General features: G+C 49.0%; 1 pseudogene; it reads right to left on the bottom strand.

The window, feature by feature from the left end:
- Positions 1-14,986: 14,986 nt before the first annotated feature.
- Positions 14,987-15,105, bottom strand: LOC148479215 (5S ribosomal RNA; annotated as a pseudogene).
- Positions 15,106-15,312: the final 207 nt, after the last annotated feature.

The raw sequence follows: 15,312 nt of genomic DNA, 5'->3' as shown, positions 1-15,312 counted from the left end.
CTCACTCCATTTTGTAGGCGGGTCGGGGCGGTGGCTTGCCATAGGGAGGCGTTCCTGAAGGAACGCCTGCCGTTTGGGGGCGGCCATACTGAAATCACGAGTGATGTCACTAGTGATGTCACGAGTGATGTCAGTAGTGAGCTTCCGGCTCTATTAGAGATGGAGAGTGAGCCGGAAGCTCACTGGGGCTTGCGGCAGACAAGGCCCTACCACAAGGGTCTCGTCGCAAGCCCAACCATCGCAACCATCACCTGGCCGCTAGCTAAAGCTGGGGGTGGTCACCCACAGCTTAGTGAGCGGCCAGAAGGCCAGTCCAAAAAAAAAAAAAAAAAAACGCTCTTCAGACCTGCGAGCTGCCCCTAGCAGCGAGAGGGTCTGAATCAGGGCCTTTATGTTTTTTCCAAATCTGGGATCTGTTCGCTTTGGGGAAACTTGCAAGTATTTATTTACCAATGTTTTTGTTCTAGTATATATTTATATAGATGTGGGTCCCTACAGCAGGGGAACATTTTTTATTTGTGTATTTTTTATGAATTTTTTGGTTTACGCCAAGAAAATATAAATTTTTAAAACCAAAAATATTTTCTGTGGAATACCTACCTTGCGATTGAATAGGATATGAGAAGTCTGCCTCACATGATGATGATGTCCGTTGAGGCTGTTTAAAGGATCCATCTGATAATTGCAGAAAGGTTGTAAAGTTTTGGCGGTGGAATTGCATGATCATATCCAGTGGCGTAGCTAGGGCATTAAGCGCCCAGGGCAAGATGAAAAATTACGCCCACCCCCCCATCTGTGTGCGCGCACCAAAATGTGGGTGTGACCACACGCTGCAAGGGGCGTGGTCACTGAAATAATGGGGGCGTGTCAACATGACACAGTTTTGTCACTCTGGGAATATTTCTTTCTATTCCATATGCACATTAATGCCCCCAGTAGTAGTGCCCCTTATGCAATGCCCCTACTAGTAGTGCCAGGGGCGTATCTATAATGGGTGCAGGGTGTGCGGGGCACACGGGCCCCCGGGTACAGGGGGGCCAACATTGCACACCCTGCACCCATAGGTAATTATGCTTGCCTCTCCGCTGATTCCTGAAGTGCTGCTCCGCAACGCCAGACCGGCGCTGTAGAGCAGCATACACTCACTGGGAAGATGGCAGCGGCCATTTTCCCAGTGATCTGCGAATGCACAGAAAAGATATCCCTGGGAAAGTAGGCGCGGGCCCCATTTTCCCGCAGACCCGCGCATGCGCTGTAGATTCTGGCATGAAGCCAGAATGATAATGGTTCAGTAAACAATGAATTACTCTACTGTATGCAGAAAACCAGTGGTGGATTGTTTTAGGCGTAGATGGGGACACCACCCAGGACTCAGAACAATAGGGGCACTCATGGTTTTTCTAGTCCAATCTTCTCTTGGGGTCAGTATCATCCTGCCTAATATTTGTGTTTGTCTCCTCTTTTATTGGAGGCTCTGACCTTGCTGTAGTGCAAGGAGAAGGAGTGTCAGGGGGTGGACTACACTCACACTGCTGCACTATTGGGTGGTCTGTGTACAACGCAGTACTGTCATCTGTGTGCAGTTTCCATATGAATCAGCATTAGGGCTCTTCTCCCCCATTCTCCCCATGTCACATATGCCCCCCATTCTCCCCATGTCACATATGCCCCCCATTCTCCCCATGTCACATATGCCCCCCATTCTCCCCATGTCACATATGCCCCCATTCTCCCATGTCACATATGCCCCCCATTTTCCCCATGTCACATATGCCCCCCATTTTCCCCATGTCACATATGCCCCCAGTCTCCCCATGTCACATATGCCCCCCATTCTCCCCATGTCACATATGCCCCCAGTCTCCCCATGTCACATATTCCCCCCATTCTCCCCATGTCACATATGCCCCCATTCTCCCCATGTCACATATGCCCCCATTCTCCCCATGTCACATATGCCCCCATTCTCCCCATGTCACATATGCCCCCATTCTCCCCATGTCACATATTCCCACCATTCTCCCCATGTCACATATTCCCCCCATTCTCCCCATGTCACATATGCCCCCATTCTCCCCATGTCACATATTCCCCCCATTCTCCCCATTTCACATATGTCCCCATTCTCCCCATGTCACATATGCCCACATATGGGTGTCTCAGTAAGAAGCCCATTGGCTGCGACATTGGCATAAATTTGCAGTAGTGGCTGTGATAAAAGTCGCACCCACTACTGCACCTTTGTCCATCTCTGAATCACATCCTATATTACAGTAGTAGTACAGTAAGGTAGTAGGGCAAAAGTGACCTACAGACGGTTGGTGACAAAGGGAACAAGGGTGGGGGTCACCAGTGAGGAGAGAGAGTCTGGGACACATACGCTACAAGGAAAGGGAGGTCTGGGAATATTATATATATTTTTATATATATATATATATATATATATATATATATATATATATATATATATATAGAATGGGCATACAGCAAGGCAACCAGAGATTCTTAATCCACCAGGGAATGGGCGGCATCCCAACAATCAGAATCCCAATAGATTTCTGTAAGTACTGTATTATAACCCTTACCCTAACCCTCCCCCATACCCTAACTCATTTCTCCCTGCAGCCTAATCCTAACCCTCCCATTCTGCAGCCTAACAGTAAACTTCCCCTCCCCCGCAGCCTAACACTAACCCTCCCCCAACCCTCCCCGCAGCTTAATACTAACCCTCCAGTCCCGCAGCCTAATCCTAACCTTCCCATCCTGCAGCCTAACAGTAACCTTCCCCCAACCCTCCCCTGTAGTTTAATGCTAATCCTCCAGTCCCGCAGCCTAATCCTAACCCTCCCCCCCCTTCCCCATAGCCTAACGCTCCCTCTATCCCTAATACTTACCTCCGCAATCTTTCAGCATTCTGACAGTCTGGATGCTGGCTGCATCCCATGGGTAGGCCTCAGAATAAATTGTACCCTACTCTCTAGCAGACATACCTTGCCTTTCTGTGCAGTATATCTAAAAACAGAAGTAAAAAAAAAAATTGTTGTAATGATGTGATTTATTGTACACTGGCCTCAGGGGATCCGATGCTTACACAAGCAGATGGTGACCCAATGTCACACCAATGTATGATTTTCAATCATCCAAGTCCTGAACAAAATCTCAGAGACTTCATCCCTTCGGGGTAAATCACATGTTATTTCCAGTGTCTGAGAACAGCATGCAGCTTGTACCCACACAAGGCTCTACAGTATGAGCCGTATGGTGCATGTGACACGCCGGACATTGCTGCAAAATGTTTTACTAGCCTCACAATAAATTAGGGTCGTCTGTGGGCTCCGCCCAGCTATCTGGCCAGTTAGATAATGACTTACTTCAGTTACACAATAACAAGATTGCTGAGACGCAGTAAAATGTCAAGGAACCATTTCAAAATGAAATTGGATGTCAAAGACTTATTCACGCCTCTCTGGCTTCAGTGTCATTGCCATGCATTAGTGAACGCATGAAAAAAGTATTAAAAATGATACTAATGGTTTGTAATGGTTTTGTTCACACTAGTGCATTGTAAAATGTTCACACTGACGATATTAGATCCCAATGTTGTGTGAAAAGCACATTTATGCTACGTAAATACATTTAAAAGTCACGTAACGTGCATAATTCAAACGCCACTTTGTGTAGGGTATATGGATTTGTGTCCTGCTATGCTGAATGTAGCATGGCCCCTGCTATCATGCCATCACTGCCGGCTTCGGCAAGTGTGTATGGGCAGCACAGACAGTGTAATGGTTAGCATTACTGCCTCACAACACTGAGATCATGGGTTCGATTCCCACCACGGCCCTAACTGTGTGTGGAGTTTGTATATTCTCCCTGTGCTTGTGGGTTTCCTCCGGGTACTTCGGTTTCCTCCCACACTCCAAAAATATACTGGTAGGTTAATTGGCTTCCCAACAAAAATTAACCCTAGTGTGCATGTCTGTGTGCATGTGATAGGGAACATAGGACCTCATTCAGAGTTGGTCGTACGCATCTGATGTTTCCAAACCATGCATGCGTACGATTAGTTGTGCGCATGTGCGTACGAGACCTTGCGATCCAAAATGCTGTCGATTGTACGGCTTACGAGCAGGAAGTAGCTTCCGAGAGTTTATTGACGTGAAAGGCCATTTGTGGGTGTTGACGGGGGTGGTGGTCTAAAACGCAGGTGTTCCTCACTGTTTTCAGGGCGTTTCAGGGGCGTACATAAATTTCCTACTACGACCGACATTGAAGGCCGGGAGTAGTAAAAAGTCACTCTGCGAGCAGGTTAGAGGCCTGGCTGATCGTACAGCTTAAGGTTGGGTATGTGCTCTATCAAGCCCCAGAGTATAATCGATACTATCGAATGTGACTGATGTTAGGAGTGATGTTTCTATTTTGTGCCACACAATGCAAGCAGCTAATAACACTGCTAATTGGCATGTAATTGATTCAGTTGCGTTTGCATTAGCAAATAATAAGAATAAATATATTTCATGGGGATGGCTTATTCTTTGCGGTTTTTTCAGTTACTATTTGGTGTAATTTGCACACGACACAAGCGGCCGCAACCATCAGAAGAAAATTAACATACAGCGACTGACAATGACTGACAACGATTGACTCGATTGCTAGCTGCTATCACTCACTAGCTAGAGGAGGTGCATTGTTCACATATGGGCGTCACTTTGGTTGCGACCGACCGGCTGTGCGATCGCTTCCTTTTTCAGTTTTGCGGTCGTTAGGCGTACGACTGACTCTGAATGAGGTCCATAGAGTGTAAGCTCCACTGGGGCAGGGACTGATGTGAGTGGCCAAATATTCTCTGTAAAGCGCTGCGGAATATGTGTGCGCTATATAAATAACTGGTAATAAATAAATATGCACTTGCCGATGCCGGGACCGTCGCTTGCGAGATCGTACTGGGTACACATCGGCTAATGTGTGCCCAGCATTAGATTTGGGTACAGATAGGCAGAGGTAAAATGTATTTATGATTTATATTTTTTCTTTAACATTGCTATGGAAAATGCACCTTAACCCGGCTTACTTTTGTGCTCCCTGTCAAGAAAAAATACAATACTATTCCCCCAAGGACACTGCAATAAGCCAGTAAATATCCAATATTCTATGTGTAAATTAGAAGCAGAAGACTCAGCTTACACACATTTGCAAATATATAAGCTACTCACCTCATTAGGGTGCTTCTGCTAAGGGTGAACCTAACTCTAAAGGTGCCCACACACACAGCGATATTTTACACGATCTGGCCGATTCCGACAAATCGTGACGACAGATCGTGTAAAATATGGCCAAATCGTGAGGAAATCGTGAGTCCTAACTCACGATCACGATGCGATGCGCGTCCCCGCTGGTCGCACATCGCATCGTCAGATCTGCCGTGCAGTAGGGCAGATCTGACAATCTGGGACAAAATGCACTGGGGAAAAAAAAAAAAAGTTAAGATGCAGAATAGATCTTATGCTTTTTACTCCAAATCGTGTGTAGGAGCTGCCGGGGGAGAGTTCAGGGGATATCGCACACATCGTGGGATCGTGTGCAGATCGGTATGTGTGTGGGCACCTTTACACAGGACTAACGGTAAGCATGATGCTGCGCCCCTCCATTCTGTCCCCGTCTGGTCTGCCGGCTTTGAACGGATCCCCCTGGACCCTGTGACTGCGGATCTCTTTGGTGCACCGTGCAGGCAGCTCGGGTGCACATCCTTCGACTGGCCCCCGGCTGTGTAGCTACCCGGACACCCCTGCCGCATCACTTTGCAGGAGCCCCGGAGACTCTGTGGGTGGGGATGCGGCCGCCTCCACTTTACTATGCATCGGTGCAGACCGCTCCTTGTACCTGGCAGGCCTCTCTCCTGGACCGCCTGGTTCACCCGCCGCGGATCTTTAAATCACAGAGCCGGCGTGCCCTCCTTGTCTGGCCTCCTGCAGTGGATCCACGGAGCCAGCCTGCCTCTCCTTGCTTCCTGGGTGCCTTAAGTCCTCCAGCCACTCTATCCTGCTGCAGCTATTGGGTGAGTTTAATAGACTGGTCTCATGTCTGACATTTCCCTACTTTATTATTTAGAAAGTAATGTTATTATCTGGATTGTTGTGAATGTTAGTTTAATTTCATTGTGGTGTAAAATGCCTGTGACCCCAGGTTGTATAGATTATAAATTGTAAGATCTTTGTGTCCGTTTGTGCCAGATGGAATCAGTATGATTTACCGCCGGCAGCCCGTCAGAGGAGGAAATCCCGATCGTCCCTAAGGTAAGTACAACTAACCTAATTCTACCCCCTAACCCTCCCTTAGGGGTGCCTAACTTTAACCCCCCCCTCAATTGCCTAACCCTAACCCCCCTCTAAGAGCCTAAACCTAACCCCCTTCTTCCCCGCAGCCTAACCCTAAGTCTCCTGGGTGGGTGCCTAACCCTAACCTTTCCCCGGGGGTGCCTAACCCTAACCCACCCTTCCCCTAGCCTAACCCTAACCTCCCGAGGGGGTGCCTAACCCTAAGTTCCCCCGGGAGCCCTTAATCTAACCCTCCCCCCAGCGGCTGTCCGCGCCCTGCTTACCTTCAATCGGTAAGCCAGGTGTCGGGCTCCCGATGTAGGTCTAATGACAGGCGTCTCGACGACTGTCATTTGACACTTGCCGGGATTACACAGTCGGGAAGCCGTCGGTCGGCATTGTGTCCGCCGGCTTCCAGACTGCTTCCCGTGCCAGACACAGGCAGTGATTTCCTATATAATATTAAATCACTGCCAGCATAAGGTTAACAATGTAGAATGTATGTGTACAGTTGTGACTTAGACAAGGTTTGGTCTGGTTACATTTTGATTGACGTTATAATAACACCTCCACAGCCCAAACTTGGATAATTTGTTTTTAAATTTGTTTACGAATTGATGCCCCACCCCCAGTGTAGCTCCACCCACATCTGCAGCTCTGCCCACCTCGGCCCCCAACCCCCCCCCCACCCCCCTCGCAATGAGTTCCTGAACCTATTTTCTAGTAAAATATATATATTATATATATATATATATAGCTATGTGTGTATGTTTTGGTAAGACATGTATGTTGCAAAGATAGTGGTGGACTGTGGGCCTGATTAGAGATGTACGTTCATCTGATGATGCATGTACATCTCCGATATTTATTTTCTGCATATGTGCAGGACCTATTCTGCGCATGTACAGAACAGGTCCTGCAATTAAGCTCACAGACCCCCCCCCCCTCCCCCCTCCTCCCCAGGCTACAGCATGACTGACATGCTGCTGACTTTTAGGGGCGGGATAGAGGCGTGACTGGTCACCATTCCCAGAGAGGAGGGGCCTGGTGTCCCCATTTTCCGGGAGGGATGAGACCTGGGTGTGCATTGGCGGACGCAGATTCCTGGCCTCTTATGTGTCCAGGCGCCAGCCAGGCTGCTGGAAGTATCAACTCCTACAGCCTGACCAAAGGAGCGAACATTGCAACCATTGGTCATGATGGTTGCGATGTAGATCCCAGCCTGGGACGTCAATCGCAGTGCTGGGATCACAAATACAGCAAGGATAGGTCTGACACGTCCCTCTGTATTTGCATCTGAGATGGACGGATTTGCACAGCAGTTTGTTGCAGCTCTGTAAATTCATCCATCTCTGAAGCAGACCCTGTGGGCGGAGGACCGAGGGTGGTGGCGGTGGTTGAGGCGACTGGAAGGGGCCCCAGAGAAACCAGGGTACCGGGCCCCAAGATTTCTGTTGCCCCAAGATTCCCTGCCCACCGCATCGGAACCATTGCTCCCTGACCGACTAGAATGATTGTGAGTGTGAATGACTTGAGCAGCCTGCTAGTGCTGGGGCTGACTGTAGGGGGAGCTGCAGCAAAAGCGTGCATCCCCTCCAAGGCAGTCCTCCTATCATTCTGCATGCTGCTGATCCTGAGGGCTTGCTTCCGTCGCCGGGTGACACCTGTCAGATAGTGAGTCCTTCTCCTTCCCCAGCGCTCTGGAGCTGCACTGCCAGTGAGTACCAATGTGTAGTGCCAGCGGGGGTGGAAGGTGCCTGCGGGGGCGGGAGATGACTTTTGCATCTGTTGAATTTATTTGCCTCAGGCTGGCTGTATTTGAAAGAGGTGTATGTGTGTGTCTGTGTAGGCTTTGTCAGGGAGTGCGCGTCTGTGTCAGGGTGTGCGCGTCTGTGTCAGGGTGTACGCGTGTGTCAGCGTGGGTGCGTCTGTGTCAACGTGTGTATATGTGTCTGTGTCCATCAAATACACAGGTAGTGTATAGATCCCCTTCAGTATTTGTACCTGGGAGTGACGTGCAGTGACGGTGGAAGTACAGTACCATGTCCATACAGTCCACAAAAAGAAGAAATTTGTTCGCTCGCCACAGGTTTTTAGTCCCCCTCTGTGGCCACGTGGATATTAGGGAATGTCGTTGGACAGTAATTGATGACGTCAGGGTACAAGTACCGAGAGATGACGTGCGGAGGGGGGGAGGGCAGATGATGTCGTGACTGTGAGACGATGCAGGAGGGGGAGCGATGGTGTGCTAACAGACGGCTCAGGGTGAGATGGTGTGGCTGAGAGACACAGGGGGCAGGAAGTTACGCAAGGGGCACACATCTGGGTGAACCGCCTTTGTATGATGATGACCTTATCAATATTCTTACACAAACAGGCATCTTCCGGACGATGTGACCTACATGAATAGTGAATACCGAATGAAGACGCCGTCTTCCAGTGAAGATACATTTCCACATTGTGAGAAACCACCATATAGGTAAGGTGCATATGGAAAGGAATGTTCACAGAGTGACGAGAAATGGGTGGCATGTCATGTTTGCACGCCCCATTTAAAGTGACCATGCCCCTTCTGTTATTTGACCGTGCCCATTTTTTGCTGCGCGCCCTTATCTATGTGTGTGTATGTTTGTGTGGTGGGGGGCGCCGTTCTTCTTGCCATGGGCTCTGAAGACCTTAGTTACGCCATTGCAATGGGGGTATTACTACTGTATATGGGCACTACTACAGGGGCATTACTATGTACTTATATATGTACACATGTACAATATATATATATATATATGTATATATATATATATATATATATATTTATTATTGTGTGTGTGTAGGGGTAGGGGGAACCAGTCAAAATTTTGCCTAGGGCATTAAATTGGCTAGGGCCGGCTCTGGGTGGAACAGTGCCATTACACCTATTTCTATACTTTTTCTATGGTTACCGGCACTTTTTGTGCTGTTTGGGAGTGGTGGCAATACTCCCAGGTGGTAGGCAGCTGTTCACGCATTTGATTATACGTTTATTTTATTGAGCTATACTCCATCTTGGCGCTTGGTGCCTTTTTTCTATTTGCCTGTCAAGCTTAACCTGGATGTACCCCATCATCCTCCAAATTTGGCAGTACAACTACCAGCACTCCCTGCTAGCTACTGATCCCATATACTGTATACCTCTCAGAAAAATTGATATACAAAATGCAAGTAGCTAAATGAATTCTACAATTGATTTGTCAACACATACATGAGCAGTGGCGGGCTGGGCCGGGGGGCAGCGTCATGCGGCCCGCGGGCCGGTGCAGTCTGTGTCACTGTGACACAGACTGCACCGCGTGTGTAGCACTGACCGGACGGCTGTGTGTTTGTTTAGATCAGCAGCCAATGAGAGTCTGTCAGATTCTCATTAGCTGCTGCGCCCACTGCAGGAGCTGCTCCATCTTCCGGCTCCCACAGTGGGTAATGGGAGAGGCGTCATGACGTCATATGACGTCTCTCCCATAATGCAGAGTGGCCCGGCCCGGGAGGACAGACGGAGGAGCAGATGCCGGCGGCGGGAGCGGGGATTCAGGTAAGTGGGTTTTTTTATTTTGTTTTTTATATTACGTGTGTCTACTGGGGGGGGGGTGTCTGGCACTACGGGGGGCACTATAAAGGGGGGGACTACTACTACTGGGGGCACTACAAGGGGGGTGGGGGACTACAACTACTAGGGGCACTACATGGGGGGGACTACTACTACTGGGGGTAATACAAGGGCGAGGGGACTACTACTACTGGGGATTACTACTACTGGGGGCACTATAAGGGGACTACTAATACTACTACTGGGGGCACTACAAGGCGGGTGGGGGACTACTACTACTGGGGACACTACAAAGGGGGGGACTACTACTACTGGGGACACTACAAGGGGGGGACTACTATTACTGAGGACACTACAAGGGGGGAACTACTACTGGGGGCACTACAGGGGGGGACTACTACTAATGGGGGCACTACAAAGGGGGGGGCTACTTTATACTGGGGGCACTACAAAGGGGGAGACTACTACTACTGGGGGCAGTACAAAGGGGGGGACTACTACTACTGGGGGCACTACAAGGGGGGGACTACTACTACTGGGGGCACTACAAGAGGGGCTACTACTACTACTGGGGGCACTACAAGGGGGGTACTACTACTACTGGGGCACTACAAAGGGGGGGACTACTACTATGGGCACTACAAGGGGAGGGGACTACTACTAGGGGCACTACATAGGGGGAGGGGTCTACCACTGGGGGCACTGCATCGAGGGACCACTGCTAGGGGCTCTATGTAAAGGGCAATACTGTGGGTACTGCATAGGGGGGAGACTACAACTGGGGCCACTATTTAAGGGGCATTGCATAAGGGTTACGACTATTGGGGGCACTGCATGGGGGGTGGACTGCTACTGGGGGCACTATATAAGGGGGTACCACTATTAGGGGCACTATATAAGGGGCTTACTACTGGGGGCACAAGGGGCACTGCACAGGGGGGACCACTACTGGGGCACTATATAAGGGGCTTACTACTGGGGCACAAGGGGCACTGCATAGGGGGGATCACTACTGGTGGCACTACTGGAGGCCTGCATAAGGGTGTTCTCTCCTGTGGCACACGGGGGCACTGCATATGGGCACTACGACAGGGGGCTGCCCTAATCTTTATTTTTACCTTACATTAATCCCATATGGACCCGCCTCCTCCATGGAACACTTGAGGGGGGGGGCGCCGTAGCACGCATATTCTTCGGGCACCCTGGCTACACGCTACTCCTCTGCCAGGGCCGCCTGCATGCATTTGCCCCCCAGGCTAAAAGTTGCCAGCCACTCCCTGTACATGAGGCATAATTGTTTCCAGGGCCCCTTTAAGTTCCCAATCCACCTCTTCATGTGGAGCTTGTTTAGATGTATTATCACTTCCTCCTGAGTTAAACTTGTAAGATGTAATGATTTGCATTGGTTAATACTGCACAACACATTATTCAGCAAGTTTTCCTCCTTTGTGCATACTGTGATATAAGAGTGTTTAGGTTTTTCCTTATCTCCCTCAGCCAACCTCTCCTGTGTATCTTTCAGTTACCCAATACTAATGTTTACATTTTTTTTGTTTTTACTATATACTTAAAAACTTTTTTGGTGTAAACTTTCTCTAGTATTGAGTTTTTCAGTTCCTATTTGTGCTATTCTGGTTTCTCTTTAACAAATTTTGTTGTTTCCTGTTTTTACTTAATGCCTTCATAGACCTTTCTATTGTAAACACTTCAAGAGTTTATTTTGCCAAATCGGGTTATTTCTATTCCTAGAGCTTTAGGGCCATATTCAATGTGGGAGCGAAAATGGGATTTTGGTACTTACCGGTAAATCCTTTTCTCTGATTCCACAGGGGGTATAGAGGCGTGGATAGCTGGAGCTGGCACTAATTAATTCAAAAGTGTGAAGCTCCTCCCCCTCTATTCCCCACCAGCCCTCAGTTTAGAAAATGAAGACCGAGAGGAGATGGAGAACAATAGGAGTGAAAAGGAGAAATATCACACAACAACAAAACCATACAACATACAGAACTAACAGGCAGGCGAAGAGCGCTGAGGTGGGCGTCCAGTGTCCCCTGTGGAATCAGAGAAAAGGATTTACCGGTAAGTACCAAAATTCCATTTTCTCTTTCATCCACTAGGGGACACTGGAGGTGCTTACACTGGGGACGTCCCAAAGTTTTCCCTACGGGCGGGAGCGCTCTGAGTAAACCTGCAGAACAAGGCGGACAAAATTTGATGCTGAAGCCGCAAACGTATCAAATCTGTAAAACTTCACAAACGTGTGAACAGAAGATCAAGTGGTCTCACAGCACAATTACAAGGTGGAGGCACCTCTACCGGCCGCCCGCGACGCACCCACAGAACATGTGGAAGGAGCCGAAAAAAGACCAAGGAGGCCGACTCATTGTTGACATAAGCCTGACGGATAGTCAGTATAAACCAACGAGCCAACGTCTGTTTTGGAAGCTGGCCAAGCCCTCCGAACAGCATCATAGAGGACAGAAAGAGCCTCCGGTCCAAGAAACAAATGTGAAAAGCTCGAACAACCACCAGGGTAGAAGGAACACCTGAATCCTCTACGAAAGAAGGCACCACAATAGGTTGGTTTATGTGGAAAGCCGACACCACCTTAGGAAGGAAAGCGACTACTGTCCTGAGTTCCGCCCCACCCTCATGAAACACAAGGTAAGGAAGCTTATAGGACAGAACCCCCAATTCCGAGGCTGTGAGCCGAAGCCAAAAGTGAGGAGGAGTACCATCTTCCAAGACAAAAACTTAATATCAACCTCCTCCAAGGGTTCAAACATGGAAGACTGAAAAGACCAGAGTACCAAGATCAAATAACAGGGCACAAAAGGAGGCTGCACACACAAGACCCCCTAAAGGAACGTCTGCACACAGGAATGAGAGCCAATTTTCCTTGAAAGAAAATGGAAAGAGCAGAAACCTGCCCTTTTAGAGTTCCAAGGTGAAGGCCAGAATCTAATCCAGTCTGGAGAAGAAAAAAAAACAGGGATAATCGATAAGTCCTAGACGGAAGGCCCCGACTGGAACACCATGAAATATAAGATCGCCAGATGCTATGATAATGCGCAGCCGAAACAGGCTTTCTGGCGCGAAGCATGGTGGGAATAATAGAGTCTGGGATGCCTCTGCGTCTTAAAATATCGGTCTCAAGAGCCACCCCATCAACACAGTTGTGCTAAGTTGGGGTGTGCGAAAAGACCCTGCAACAGAAGGTCCGGGTGAAGAGGAAGTGGCCACAGCTCGTCTGCCAAGAGGGACCGAAGGTCCAAAAACCAACTACACCAAGGCCATTTCGTAGCCACGAGAATGAGTGAGGCCGACTCGTGTTTTATTCTTAGTATACGAAGAAGAAGTGTAATCGGAGGAAACCGGTGACGAAGTTGTAAGTCCACGGCACTGTCAGAGCATTGACCGCCTCCGCCTGCGGATCCAGAGTCCGTGACACGTATACCGGGAGCTGATGATTTAATCGAGCCGCTATAAGATCCGCCTGAGAATGACCCCCAGCACCATACTAGAGCCTGAAACACGTCTAGGTGAAGCTTCCATCCCCCGGGATGGATATCCCGATGACTCAGGTAATCTGCTTCCCAGTTGTCTACTCTCGGGAAGAAAACTGCCGACAGGATCTGACTCTCAGCCCACCTGAGAATCTGAGTTACTTCTCGCATGGCCATGCAACTACGAGTCCCACCCAGGCGGTTGATGTATGCATCGTCTGTTTAAGATGGGTCTGACCGAACCATCCGGTTTGGGCACTACAAAAAGGTTTGAGTAAAAACCCCATCTTGATTCACTGGAACCGGAACTATCACAGCCGATATTATTAGAGACTGGCTAGTCTCTTGTAGAACCTTCCGTAGGTATTTGCAGACTCGTAGTGACGAACTGAGCTGGAGGGGAGAATTCAAAGTTTATTTGGTACCTCAGGGAAAGCAGTTTGCGAATCCATGGGTCTGAAGAGGTTTGGTTTCAAACTTGTTGAAAATTCTATAAGCGAGCTCCCACCGCAGGAGACCCCAGGTGGGACGGAAGACCATCATGCCACCTGTTGCTCAGCTGGCATCGGTTCCCATCTATGTGCAACTGTATGTAGTAGACCTCTACCATCCCTTGTCTGAGTGGGAGCACCTCGGGATCTACCACGAAAGGTCTGTGGCGCACTAAAGGACTGAAACGAGCGTCCTCTGTAAGTTCACCTGGGAACCAGAACCGTTGAAGGGAGAAAGGAAGACTTTCCCCCAGTGGCCCAAGATATCCATCTAATGCCGGCCCAAAAAGCATGTCACCAGTGTGCATTCTGCGTCGACCTGCCAAGAACGCAACCAGGTAACGTCGGCCTGCCAAGACTCTGCGGCCAGAAATAGCATAAGCGGATATTGAACTTACTGATATACCTTGGATGCTTCTCCTAGATAAACTGCAGACTCACAGATGTGTTCTGCTAGTAGATACAAACCCGAAATGAACTGATCAGTCCACTAAACCACAGCCTGGTTAACCCAGGTGGTAATAAGCGTAGGTCTAAACTGAGCCCCTGCTGCAGTATAAATACACCTTAGCTTTGACTCCAACTTATGATCAGAAGGGTCCTTCAGCAATGTAGCCCCCTATACTGGAAGCGTAGCCTTTTTTGAGAGACGGGAAACAGACACATCAACAGGGTAGGGGGTTTCCCACTTTTCCATCATAGATGACGGAAAATAGCTGGACGGGAACCGACGAGGAATTTTGGAACCTCTTATCCTGATGTTTCCAGGCCACTGAAAACTGCTGTTGAAGTTGTTTTGAGAACGGGAAAACTGACGACCTTTTTGGTGGTTCAGTGATTAACTCACACTCCTGGGAAGCAGGAACAATATCCTCAGGTACATTAAGGACCCGCCTGCCGCCAGAACTAGAGATTCCACCCCCGTGGAAGTAGATCCTCAGTTTTGACCGACATCATTCAAAACTTCCTGTAATTCACCTTCCTCGGTATTCTCATGTGCGAGAAGTACCTCTTACGAATCCTCTGATTGGAGGACGGTTATAAGAGGACGCTTCTGAGTAGGAAGTGAAGGGAATAGTAGCAGTGGTACACATTTTAAGTCTACAGCACCTGGTATCCCCAGGCGGTCTCCCATCCAAGTACTAACCAGACCTGACCCTGCTTAGCTTCCAAGATCAGACGAGATCGGGCGTGTCCAGGGTGGTGTGGCCATAGACTAACCTGTACCAGGCTGCCTAGAGACTTGGTTAACCCTGCCACCCAGGGGGGATGAGACTTACGAGCCTCCTTAATTCTGTCATAACACCTACCATGTCAGCAGCCCATGGAGGGGTGGGTGAGTTAGTAATGTCCATAACTAAGCAAGCATCACCTAACGTGGAGCCCATAAAATGTGGCTTGGCCTGTTTGTTGCTACACTTGGA

Source organism: Taudactylus pleione, unplaced genomic scaffold (genome assembly GCF_031769625.1).
Source record: "Taudactylus pleione unplaced genomic scaffold, aTauple2 ptg000629l, whole genome shotgun sequence".
In the NCBI taxonomy this organism is placed as follows: domain Eukaryota; kingdom Metazoa; phylum Chordata; class Amphibia; order Anura; family Myobatrachidae; genus Taudactylus; species Taudactylus pleione.
Note: the sequence above shows the minus strand (reverse complement) of the source record. Positions and strands in the feature narration are given on the sequence as shown.